This window comes from Heterocephalus glaber, unplaced genomic scaffold, assembly GCF_053883595.1.
Source record: "Heterocephalus glaber isolate CG9 unplaced genomic scaffold, H.glaber_assembly_v1.0 deba00001457, whole genome shotgun sequence".
Taxonomy (NCBI): domain Eukaryota; kingdom Metazoa; phylum Chordata; class Mammalia; order Rodentia; family Bathyergidae; genus Heterocephalus; species Heterocephalus glaber.
The window spans coordinates 2,989,937-3,001,961 of NW_028258305.1; the positions used below are offsets into that span (position 1 = coordinate 2,989,937).

Below are 12,025 nucleotides of genomic sequence, written 5' to 3' on the forward strand. Positions count from 1 at the left end.
TGATTGGAGTCAGTGAAAAACAGGAGAGAGTGCAAACAACATTAAAAAGCTATTCACAGAAGTTACAGCAGAAAACTTCCTAAGCAGGGAAAAGAATTTGACATAGAGACAAATGAGGCATATAGGATTCCAACTAGCCATGATCAAAAAACAAAAATCTACTCCTAGGCATATAATAGTTAAGATTCCAGAAACCCAACAGAAGAACAAAATTCTACAAGCAGAGAAAAGAAACAAATCACATAGAAAGGAAAGCCCATCAGAATCACAGCAGACTTCTCAACACAAACTCTCAAGGCAAGAAGAGCCTGGAGTGAAGTATTTCAACACCTAAAACAAAACAACCTCCAACTCAGATTGATATACCCTCCAAAACTATCTTTCAAAATTGATGGAGAAATAAGATACTTTCATAACAAAAAACACCTGAGGACCTTCTTGAATACCAAACCAGCACTCCAAAAAGTTTTGAACAGTATCCTAGGAAAAGACAACAAGGATCACAATGCCAGGAAGCCAAACAGAATGAATCCAACAGATACAACAAGAAATTAAATGCAAAGGGAGACAATCCCACAAAAAGAAAAAGTCATGACAATGATAAGGCAGTACGTATCACTTATAACCATCAATGTTAATGGTCTCAATTCACCAATCAAAAGAAATAGACTGGCAGAATGGGTCAAGAAGCAAAATCAGGGCCGGGGATTTAGCTCAGTGGCTTCGCCACCTGCTGCGCAAGTGCAAGGACCTGAGTTCGATCCCTGGTACTGAAAAACAAAAGAACAGTCTAGAAGCCTTTGGTTGGGAATTTAGCTCAGTGGTTTCACCGCCTGCTTCGCAAGCACAAAGACCTGAGTTTGATGCCTGGTACTAAAAAAAAAAAAAAAAGAAGAAGAAGCAAGATCCAACAATATGCTGCAAGAAACACACTTAATTCAAAAAGAAACTCATAGACTGAAAGTTAAAGGGACAATACTCCATGGGACAGGAACCTGAAAAAAAGTAGGAGTAGCTATCCTCTTTGCAAATCAAGTGGATTCCAAATCAACACTGATTAAGAGAGACAAAGAAGGTCACTACATCCTTGTAAAGGGAACAATCCAAGAGGAAGAGATGACAATCATAAATATACATGCACCAAACACTAGTGCGCCCAACTATATAAAACAAAGACTAACAGACATGAAAAATCAAATAAACACTAATATAATAGTAGTGGGGGACCTCAGTACCCCACTGTCACAAATAAATGGATCAACTAGACAGAAAATAAAACAACAAAATACTAGAACTCAATCAAACTCGAAGATGTTTACAGAGTGTTCCACTTTGCAAAATCAGAATACACATTCTTTTCAGCTGCACTCAGGTCATTCTCCAAAACAGACCACATACTTGCTCATACAAAATGTTTAAGTAAGTGTAAAGGAACTGAAGTTATCCCCTGTATATTATCAGACCAGAGTGCAATGAAATTGGAGATCCATAGCAAAAGAAACCACAAGAATTTCATAAACACCTGGAAATTGAACAGCACACGTCTGAATAACCAATGGGTCACACAGCAAATTGAAGAAGAAATCAGACAGTTTCTACAATAAAATGACAATGCCAATACAACGTATCAGAATCTATGGGAAACAATGAAAGCAGTCTTACAAGGGAAATTCATACCAATGAATACTCATACTAGGAAAACAGAGTAAGCCCAATTAAACAACCTGATGCTGAACCTCAAGCTTCTAGAAAAAGAAGAGCAGGACAAACCCAAAGCTCATACAAGGGAGAAAATTATAAAGATCACAACAGAAATCAATTGAGACTAAGAGAATGATACAAAAAAAATCAACAAAGCAGAGTTGGTTCTTCAAAAGAAAAAACAAAATTGACAACCCTTAGCCAACCTTACCAGAAAAAGGAAAGAAAAGGCCCAAATCCATGCAATTCGGAATGAAAAGGGTGAAATTGCAATGGACCCCGCAGAAATCCAGAGGATTATCAATACCGATTTTGAGAAACTGTTTGCCAATAAGATGGAAAACACAGAAGAAATGGACAGATTCCTAGATAAGTATGAATTACCAAAGATGAATGAAGAAGACCTAAAAATTCTAAACAACCCAATATCAATCAATGAAATTGAAAACATAATTCAAAATTTACCAACTAAGAAAAGTCCAGGGCCTGATGGCTTCACTGCTCCATTCTACAAGACATTTGGGGAAGAACTACTGCCTCTACTGTTTAAACTCTTCAATGAAATTGAAAGGGAAGCAATACTCCCAAATTCATTCCTGGAAGCAAGCATCACCTTGATCCCCAAAGCAGAGAAAGACCCAACTGAAAAAGAGAACTATAGGCCAATCTCACTAATGAACATAGATGCAAAAATTCTTAAAAAGATACTGGCAAACAGAATGCAGAAGCTCATTCTGAAGAAGATCAAATACTCTGACCAAGTGGGATTCATCCCAGGGATGCAGGAATGGTTCATCATACACAAATCAATAAATGTAATACACTATATTGATAGCACCAAGGACAAAAACCATATGATCATCTCTATAGTTGCAGAAAAAGCATTTGACAAAATCCAACACATATTCATAATAAAAACCCTACAGAAAATTGGAATAGACAGTCTCTACCTCAATCTGATAAAAGCCATCTATAAAAAACCAACAGCCAACATCATACTAAATGGTCAAAAACTGAAATCCTTCACACTAAAATTAGGAACAAAACAAGGATGTCCACTAACACCACTCCCATTCAATACAGTTTTGGAAACATTGGCCACAGCAATTAGACAAGAAAAAGAAAGAAAAGGAATAAAGACAGGAAAGGAAGAAGTTAAACTGTCATAATTTGGTGATGATATGATGCTCTACATAGAAGACTCAAAAACTCTGCTAAAAGACTTCTAGACTTAATTGACAGATTCAGTAGAGTAGCTTGATATAAGGTGAAAGCTCAAAAAACAATAGCCTTTTTATATACAAATAATAGACTCACTAAGAGAGAAATTAGGGAAACAATCCCTTTCACAATAATATCCAAGAAAATGAAAAATCTAGAAATGAAACTAATGAAGGAAGCAAAAGACCTCTACATTGAGAACTGCAACACTTTGAAAAAAAGAAATTGAAGAGGATATAAAAAAATGAAAAGACATCCCTTTTTCCTGGGTAGAAAGAACCAATACAGTGAAAATGGCCATACTTCCAAAACTGCTATACAGATTCAATGCAACCCCGATTGAAATCCCAACAGTATAATTCACAGAACTAAAGAAAAAATCCAATAATTCATTTGGAACCAGAAGAGACCTAGAGTAGCAAAAGCAATTCTAGGCAGCAAAGGCACAATCCCCAACTTGAAACTATACTACAAAGCTACTGTGATAAAAACAGCATGGTACTGGCAAAGAAACAGATTTGAGGACCAGTGGAACAGATTAGAAGATGCAGAAACAACTCCAGACACACTCAACCACCTCATCTTCAACAAAGGAGCCAAATACCCAGCCTCTTTAATAAATGGTTCTGGACAGTTTGTAATAGCAAAAACTTGGAAACACCCCAATTGCCCATCACCTGGAGACTGGATAAAGAAGATGTGTTTCATTTTTTTATAAAATGGAGTACTACTCAGCCATAAAGAATGACAAGTTAGAGACATTTATAGCTAAATGGAGGCACATGGAGGAGATGATACTGTTTAGGGAAATAAACAGGACACACATGTGTAAATACTGAATGGTTTCTCTAGCGTGAGAAACAGCAAGTGTAAATAAGGACTAAAAGGTATAATAGATAATGTGAAATAGGAATAAAAGGGGCAAAGGAAGGGGAAGGGGAAGGGGTAGGGGAAAGGAAAGAAGGAAATGGAATTAATATGAAAAAATGGAAACAAAGTCTTTGTAAATATGGAGGGATGGAGGGATTGAAGAGAGGGCAGGAGAATGGGGAAAAAAATAAGAACCAAGATGGATTACGTCAAGGTACAAATTTCCAGTGATGAATGTCATTATATTGTATACCTAAAATGCACCAATGAAATTAATTTTTAAAAAAATTTTAAAAATAAATACATGGTGCTGGAAAAATTGGGTTCCAACCTCCCAAAGATTAAAACTAGACCTGTATCTCTCACCATGCACTAAATTAAAATCAAAATGGATTAAAGATCTAAATAGTAAAACAGAAACACTAAACCGGCTGGAAGAGAGGTTAGGTAGAACTCTTGACGACACTGGCATGGGAAAAGATTTCATGAACAAAATCTGTTGCACGTGAACTAGCATAAAGAATCAACAAGTAGGATCTCTTATTAAAAAGCTTCTTCACAGCAAAAGAAATCACCAACAGTGTGAAAAGACAACCCACAATGTGAGAAAAAAATTTTACCAACTGTTCCTCAGACAAAGGTCTACTATCTAGAATATATAAAGAATTTTTAAAAATCAGAGCTCTCAAATTTAAAGATCCAATCCAAAAATGGACATCTGAAATGAGCAGACAGTTCTCAAAGAAATAGAAATAGCAAATAAACATATGAAAAAATGTTCAATATCACTGGTCATTTGAGAGATGCAAATGAAAACAACTCTGAGATTCCACCTCACCTCAGAAAGAGTGCCTGCTCTCTTGAAATCAACCAATAATAAATGCTGGTGGGGATGTGGGGGAAAAGGAACCCTGCTCCACTGCTGGTGGGAGTGTAGACTGGTGCAACTACTGTGGAAATCAGTATGGAGATACCTCAAAGAACTAGGATTAGAGGTTCCATTTGACCCAGTTATTCCTCTGCTGGGTATCTTCCCAAAAGAATTAAAAGAATCATACCACAACAATGTATGTGCACCCATTTTCATAGCAGCACAGTTTGTGATAGCTAAAACTTGGAAACAGCCCAATTGCCCATCAACTGGAGACTGGATAAAGAAAATGTGTTTTTTTTGTAGAACGGAGTACTACTCTGCCTTAAAGAATGATAAACTAGAGACATTTATAGCTAAATGTATGCACACTGAGGCCATATTCTTAAGTGAAATAAATAGGACACACATGTGTAAGTACCAAATAGTTTCTCTGGTGTGAGAAACTGAAAGTGTAAATAAGGATCAAAAGGCATAATAGATATTGTGAAATAGGAAGAAAGGGGCAAAGGGGAAGGGGAAGTGGGAGGGTTTGGGGACAGGAAAGAAGGGAATGGAATTAATATGCAAAAATGAAAAAATGGAAACAGTCTTTGTAAATGAGGAGGGGTGGAGGGTTTGAAGGGAGGTCAGGAGAAAGGGAAAAAATAAGAACCAAGATAGATTATGTCAAGGTACAAATTTCCAATGATGAATGTCATTATATTGTATAACTAAAATGTACCAATAAAATTAATTTTTAGAAAGAATAATGAAAAAAGAAGTCTATATATGTTCAGTACAGTTACAACCAACAGAGTCTTAAGTTCAATTTCTATCCACAGCTGTTGAACCCACAAATATGGAAGTCACAGATGTAGAAGGCTGACTTTGTGGCCAAGTTACCTGAAGCAACCAGCCCAGTCATAGAGCCCATGACAGTCTGCAGAATACCAGGGAGCAGGTGTCTGCTCTGCCCAGAGGCCCCTGCCCACTTCATGGGTGGAAACAGAAGAGACTCCAGAGTGAAGAGTCATGGAACAGATACCTGGTTTCTCACTTCAAATCCTCTGGAAACACTGCACTATGTCTCTTTATTACACAACCATTGGCTCCCTTAGATTAATACTTCTCTACTTAAAAATACTTTGCTTAAAAAGTGCTCAATAAAATAATGCTTTGGGCTGGGGATTTAGCTCAGTGGTTCCGGCACCTGCCTCGCAGCGCAAGGACCTGAGTTCAATCCCCGGTACCAAAAAATAAAAATAAAAAATAAAAAAAATAAAATAAAATAATGCTTGGAAATGTGATATTGTAATGATTAGATCTTTGTGAAGTCTCTAAATTATACATTACAATGTTTGATATAACCAGTAATATGTTTCTCTTATTATCTGAAATATTTGTGATGAGTATATTGTACATGATAAAATGTAGCTTCTTATTTTGAGAAGCAATATGACTCTGAGTCACAAGGGGTAATCAAAAAAATACTTTGAATGTTTAAATTTTAAACCACTCTACAAGATCTCATCTACCTTTTCTTCCTCTCCCCAAATTCATTAGCAGAAACTAAGGTATATAAACTTTAGTTACATACTACCACACAGTCTTGTCAACAATGGCCCTCCCCCATTTTTCATTTTCTCTATTTTGAAATAATAGCAAAAATTTAAGAGGTTTATTTTAAGAACAGAAACAAGTTAAGAGGTTTCTCTTATTTTCTCATAGATTTCTAAAGAGGATCGGTCTTCTGAAGCATTCTGGGTAATTCCAGCATGTCAGGAAGCACAGATACTAATTCCAAAGTAATCCACCTTTGAGCCATGTTCCATATATGTTCCAGCATATTGTAGCATCCTACCTTACAAGGACCAAGTCAGAAGAGGTCAGACTTGCAGCTGAAGAGCAAGGGAAGCATTCTTGTTACAAAGGAGGATATGAATGACGTGAAATATGAAACTTGTAAAGATGGACAGATATGGTCTCTTGTCAAGAAAAACAGGAGAGGAGATGATACCTATCAATAGGCAAATGTTTTGTTTCACTGTTTAATAATCATTGCAACTATTTATATAACATCTATGACATGCCAGTCATTATTCTCAGAACTTAACACATATTAACTCATCAGCTACAACAACCTTATGAGAGGGATACAATTGTCCTTCCCATTTTGCAAATGGGAAAACTGAGACCTGAGGAGGTGAACAATTCATCCCCCACCATACAACTAGAAACTGAAACTGGGAAAGTTGGCTTTCAACTTGATGCCAAGAATTGCATTTAGCTGTATTTTGTTCTTGTAGATTTTATTAATAGCAGATTCAAACAGGATATTAAATCATTTGTTTTAGTTGCTTTTAGTTGAATCAAATTGTCCTTAATTCACACCTTGGGGGATTTTACTTTTAATTTCTTGATTGGCTCTCTGGTGGCCAATATTATTTTCAAAAGTATGACTGGAAGATATAAAATAGTAATGAATACTGACTTTTGTATAAACATCTACTTAATTTAGGCAACACAGATCAAATTAAGGCTGAAATCTCTTGCTTACAAAAATTTCATATATTTTACATGTAAGAAATTGTTTCTGTTTGTGTTGAACTCCAGAATTTACAAGTATACATATTTATTTGGTTTGGCTTAGGTCTCCTGTGTGTTGCTCGGTCTATATGTCCTAGTATATTATATCTCTTAATTTTCTACACATGCAAGTAGAGACTTCAGTGATAAGGGCATTAAAAAACTCTAAACAAACAATAAATTCTTGCTATGCAATTCCATATCGATGCAGTGCTTAGTGCTTGGAAATATGATGTTGGAATAATTAGATCTTTGTGAAGTCACCAAATTATACTTTTCAATGTTTGATATAAACAATAATATTTTTTCTCTTATTGTCTGAAATAGTTGTGATGATTGTACATGATAAAACAAAATACCTTCTTATTTTGAGAAATAAATCTTATTTAGAATCATGAGGGGTGATCAAATAATATTTTGAATGTTTAAATTTTAAAATATTTATTACAGCAAGAGATGCATTGCCAAGAAAAATGGAATGAGTGTATTCTAAGCAAGGGAGGGCATTTTGAATATTTTGAAAGAATTAATGGCAATGTAGCTTTTACTGTAATAAATGTTTTTATTTAAATAGTCACCATAAGTTTTGAGCTCGCTGATCCAGTATTTACTGTAATTTCTGTCAAATGAAAACATTACAGTATTTCCTCATTCACTGGACTCCTTATTCAATGGATCCGGCACTATGCAACTTCTGACTCAACACAAAAGTAAAAATAACTATGAAAGGCAAACATTTTGAATCCATTCAGGACTCAAGGTAGCTATGACAGAACAAGTGAAAATATTCACAAAGGCGGACTTCTTGTCAGAAAGTGACAAGAATGATGATATAAATGTGTTCAAAGTAAGGAGGGATGGATATTTTGAGGGGAATTAATGGCAATGGGTCTTAATGTAATAATTTTTTAATTTAAAGGTTCAATATATTTTATCACACTTCAAATACAGCTAGAAACCATGATATTTGCCTCCAAATCCTAAAGCTTCAATTGTGAGCTCCTGTTTTTTGTTTGTTCTTTTGAAGTTCAGACTCTCCCCTTTGTGTTTACTGAATACCCTCACAGAAAGCATCCCTGAATTTCTTCTTGACACCTACATCAGTTAGTGCTCACTAGCCAAATGAATTTAATACAATATATATAATATGTCAGGATTTACAAGATAGGCTTACAATGGCCACCTGCAGAGTCGGGGTGCAAGAATGCAAAAGAACTTTCTATGCACTGGAGATCCATGGAATCTAGTCAAAGGTTAAAGGCCTTGGGCTGGGGATTTAGCTCAGTGGTTCCAGCGCCTGCTTCACAAGCGCAAGGTCCCGAGTTCGATCCCTGGTGCAAAAAAAAAAAAAAAAAAAAAGGCCTGGAGCTCACTGTAGAGTACCATGCGAGTCTGTATCCAGAGGTCAAAGGGTCTGTGCTAGAAGGCTGATGAGTCTGTGCTGAAAGCCAGGAGATGATGATGTACAAGGTGAAGGTGAAAACTGGAGCTCCTTTGAAGAAACAGAAGCAATGCTTCCTTCTTCATTTCCCTTTTATTCCATTGTGTCAAGCCTATTAGTAGGTCTTCTGTCTTTAGTAATTCCCCTCAGCCACACCCAGAACTATGCCTATCCAACTGAGCTGGGTATTTCTTACTCAAGTTGACACCGTCAGTTAACTCTGACAATACCAGACCTGGAGTACTCAGGTGACATGTGGTTTCCATCCTTGGTGACATTTGCCTTCTTTGGCATCTAGTACCAAGGGCAGCAGGACAGTAACACTTCAAATTGCCAGTAGTCTTAACTAGTATAGAACTTAACTTTAGCTTATTTTTCTATTCAGGGATTTTCTCTTTTCCAGATATTGTCAACACAATTCAGTCACTTAACATGCATTTATTAAGCACCTATTATGTTCCAAGAAGTGAAGAAAGGAGAGTAAGCTAGAAAGACAGAACTGATAGACTAGAAGGGAAGATACAATAACAAGAAAGTATAAAAGATAAAAGCATAAGATTCAGTGAAATGCACAAAAAAATATAAGTATTGGAAAAAAATACAGCGATCTGTTGAAGCAGGTCATGAGTGGTGGGACTTCAGTTAATTCTTTCAAATTAAATATCCAATTTCAAGGTCCTTTCCAACTTTAATGAGCAAAATTATGTTCACAAACAGAAATTTTTAAAACTACATTTTAATCTGTTTTGAGAGGTTTTTCTTTTTCATTTATTAATATCTAAAATTTTCATACTAATTTGGTCATAAAGTAGCATTTTTCAGACACTGACTCTAATCCCATTCCACCTAATTAAGCTCTCGCTTCAATTACACCACCATTAGATAAATACCCTTTGAATTTAGAAAGGTGTCCAGCAGCCCTCACCTCCACATTGCCACTCCAGGAAGTGCCATCTGACGTTTCCTTCCCTAATTTCATGAACATCTACTAAAGAACGTGAACTTTTAATCACATAAAATTTTAGAATTTACCCTTTGATTCAGCAGCTCCAATGTAAAATAAATAAATAAATAAATAAACAAACAAACAAACTATATTCATTTCTATAAATCAGTAGGATTAGTCAATGATAGCAAGATAGAAGACCATGGTTATTTCCAAATACCAAGGTGATTTGGAAGAAAGCCAGCCTGAAAGAGCAACCAGTATCAATACAGATGCTCCATTGTTGAGGTCTATTTGATAGGCTTCTCCCCTAGTCTGAAGGTTAAAGTCCATGGTCTCCATTTCTTTGTAGTCCTAAAAGCAAATTAAGAATAACTTCTTCAAGTGTTATATACATTTTTCTAATAATAAAAGTAGTAACACACATATGGTAGAGAGAACTTAGAAAAGATTGGTAAAAGCTATAGAAGAAAATAGCTTCCCACATAAATTCCACAACTGAAAAGATGAAAGTTGTCTACATTCACCTTGAAGTCTCTGTGTACTATATGCTTGGAATCTTTCATTATATTTTTTCCAAATGTTTTCATGGTTTTTTAATACTCTAATGAGAAGATATATAGCTTAACTAGTCTCTTATTTTTCTATGTTTACATGAATTTTATTTTGTACTATTGTGCTATAATGAGTGTCTTTTTTAAATAACTTATACAGATACCAAAAGGACTCATAATTATAAATCAAAACCAATTCTAAAATTTGAAGACATTTAACACATTTTATAGGTTATGAATCACAAATTATCTTTGTGCTTTTTTTACATGACCAACTAAATAACAAATATATTTATGATTTTATTTCTACATGACAAACTAAATAATACCTGGATTTCTTGTATGGCAACATCTTATGGTATTTATTTTCTAATATATTTAATATCCTGCACAAATTCTTAAAGGAAACCTGAAAGCTTTCACCTCTTTACTAGAATGTGTATTAGTTATCTTTGCTGCATAACAAGTCACCTCAGCCCCGAGCTTAAAACAATGAAAATCTCACTCTGTCTGTATGGGTCAGATATCCAGGTGTTGCTCAGTTGAGCTGTTAGTGGAGCTGCAGTCGTCTCATGGTCCAGGAGCTGGACTGTTGGCAGGCTGTGGCTCCTCACTGGCAGTTGACCAGAGGCCCATTTCTCATTTTTATGGGTCTCTCTGGAGAACTGCTCATAATATGGCAGCCACTTCCTCTAGTGTGAGAGATAAAAAGGAGACAGAAAGTGAAAGGACGTCAGAAACAGAAAAAAAGGTTAGTTTTTTGTAACTTAATCATGTCATCACTTTGAGCATATTCTATTAATCACCGGGACCAGCTTTGGTATAATGTGAGAGGGGACTACACAAGAGTAAAAACACCAAGAGAAAGGACTTAGATATTATATTAAAACTATAAAATCTGGAGACTATCACATATAGTAACTTTCATGAAGATCCAAAATATGTATTTAATAATCTGTCAAAAAGTTCTTCAGAAATTGGCTCAGTGGTAGAGGACTTACTTGCCTAGCACAGGTGAGATCCTGGATTCAATCCTCGGGGCCTAAAAATAAAAAACAAAACAAAAAAATCCTTCAAGTATTGTCACTTAGAAAAGAGCTTACCATAACCTAATAAATGTGGATATTCATATAGGTTACAAAAGAGGGTTCTACTGCCAGTCTTAACTTCCTAAGACTCTTCCGGTCTTTCACACAAGCACCAAAGCATATATACAATAATGTTCTCCACAGCAGTGTTTGTATTAGTAAAAATAAACAAACAAATGAACAGTCCAGGTCCCCATTAAGAGAAAAAAAAACAAATAAATCCTGTGGTGTTGATAAAATGAAATGCCATATAGCAGTGACACTGAATGAACGCACATCAATCCAGCTGCATCCGTTAAGTGCAAAGAGCAAGTCACAGAAGACATATATATGTATGTATGTTTCTATTACAATTCCATTAACATAATATTCATAAAAGATAAAACTAAAGGGGCCAGGGATCTAGCTCAGTGGTTCCGCCGCCTGCCTCACAAGCGCAAGGTCCCGAGTTCGATCCCCAGTACCCCCCCCAAAAATTAAAAAGTAAATAGCATACTGTTTAGTGATACATTTACTAGAACTAAAATTATGAAGTTAAGTAAATGTCTGATGATCACATTTACTAGAACTAAAATTATGAAGTTAAGTAAATGTCTGATGATCCAAAGGTGGAGAGAATACTAACTCCCTAAGGAGAGAGTACTAAAGAGAGCATGCAGGGACCTCAAAGGAACTGGCAACCTTGTATTTTTTAACTTGGGATGAGGTTTGTCTTATTATATTTATTTTGATTTGTTTATTTACTGGTGCTGGGTATTAAACCTA

The 12,025-nt window shown here is 35.6% G+C and overlaps 1 long non-coding RNA gene across 8 annotated transcripts in view; it reads right to left on the reverse strand.

Annotated features, from left to right (window-relative positions):
* Positions 1 to 12,025, reverse strand: part of LOC101708199 (uncharacterized) — an 89,316-nt gene that overhangs the window by 60,181 nt on the left and 17,110 nt on the right. For all 8 annotated transcript variants that reach the window (XR_015453065.1, XR_015453066.1, XR_002396735.2 and 5 more), the window contains 2 exons: positions 11,174 to 11,214; positions 10,678 to 10,864 (listed from right to left, as the gene is read on the reverse strand). This is a non-coding gene — a long non-coding RNA (uncharacterized LOC101708199). The remainder of the gene's footprint in view (positions 1 to 10,677; positions 10,865 to 11,173; positions 11,215 to 12,025) is intronic.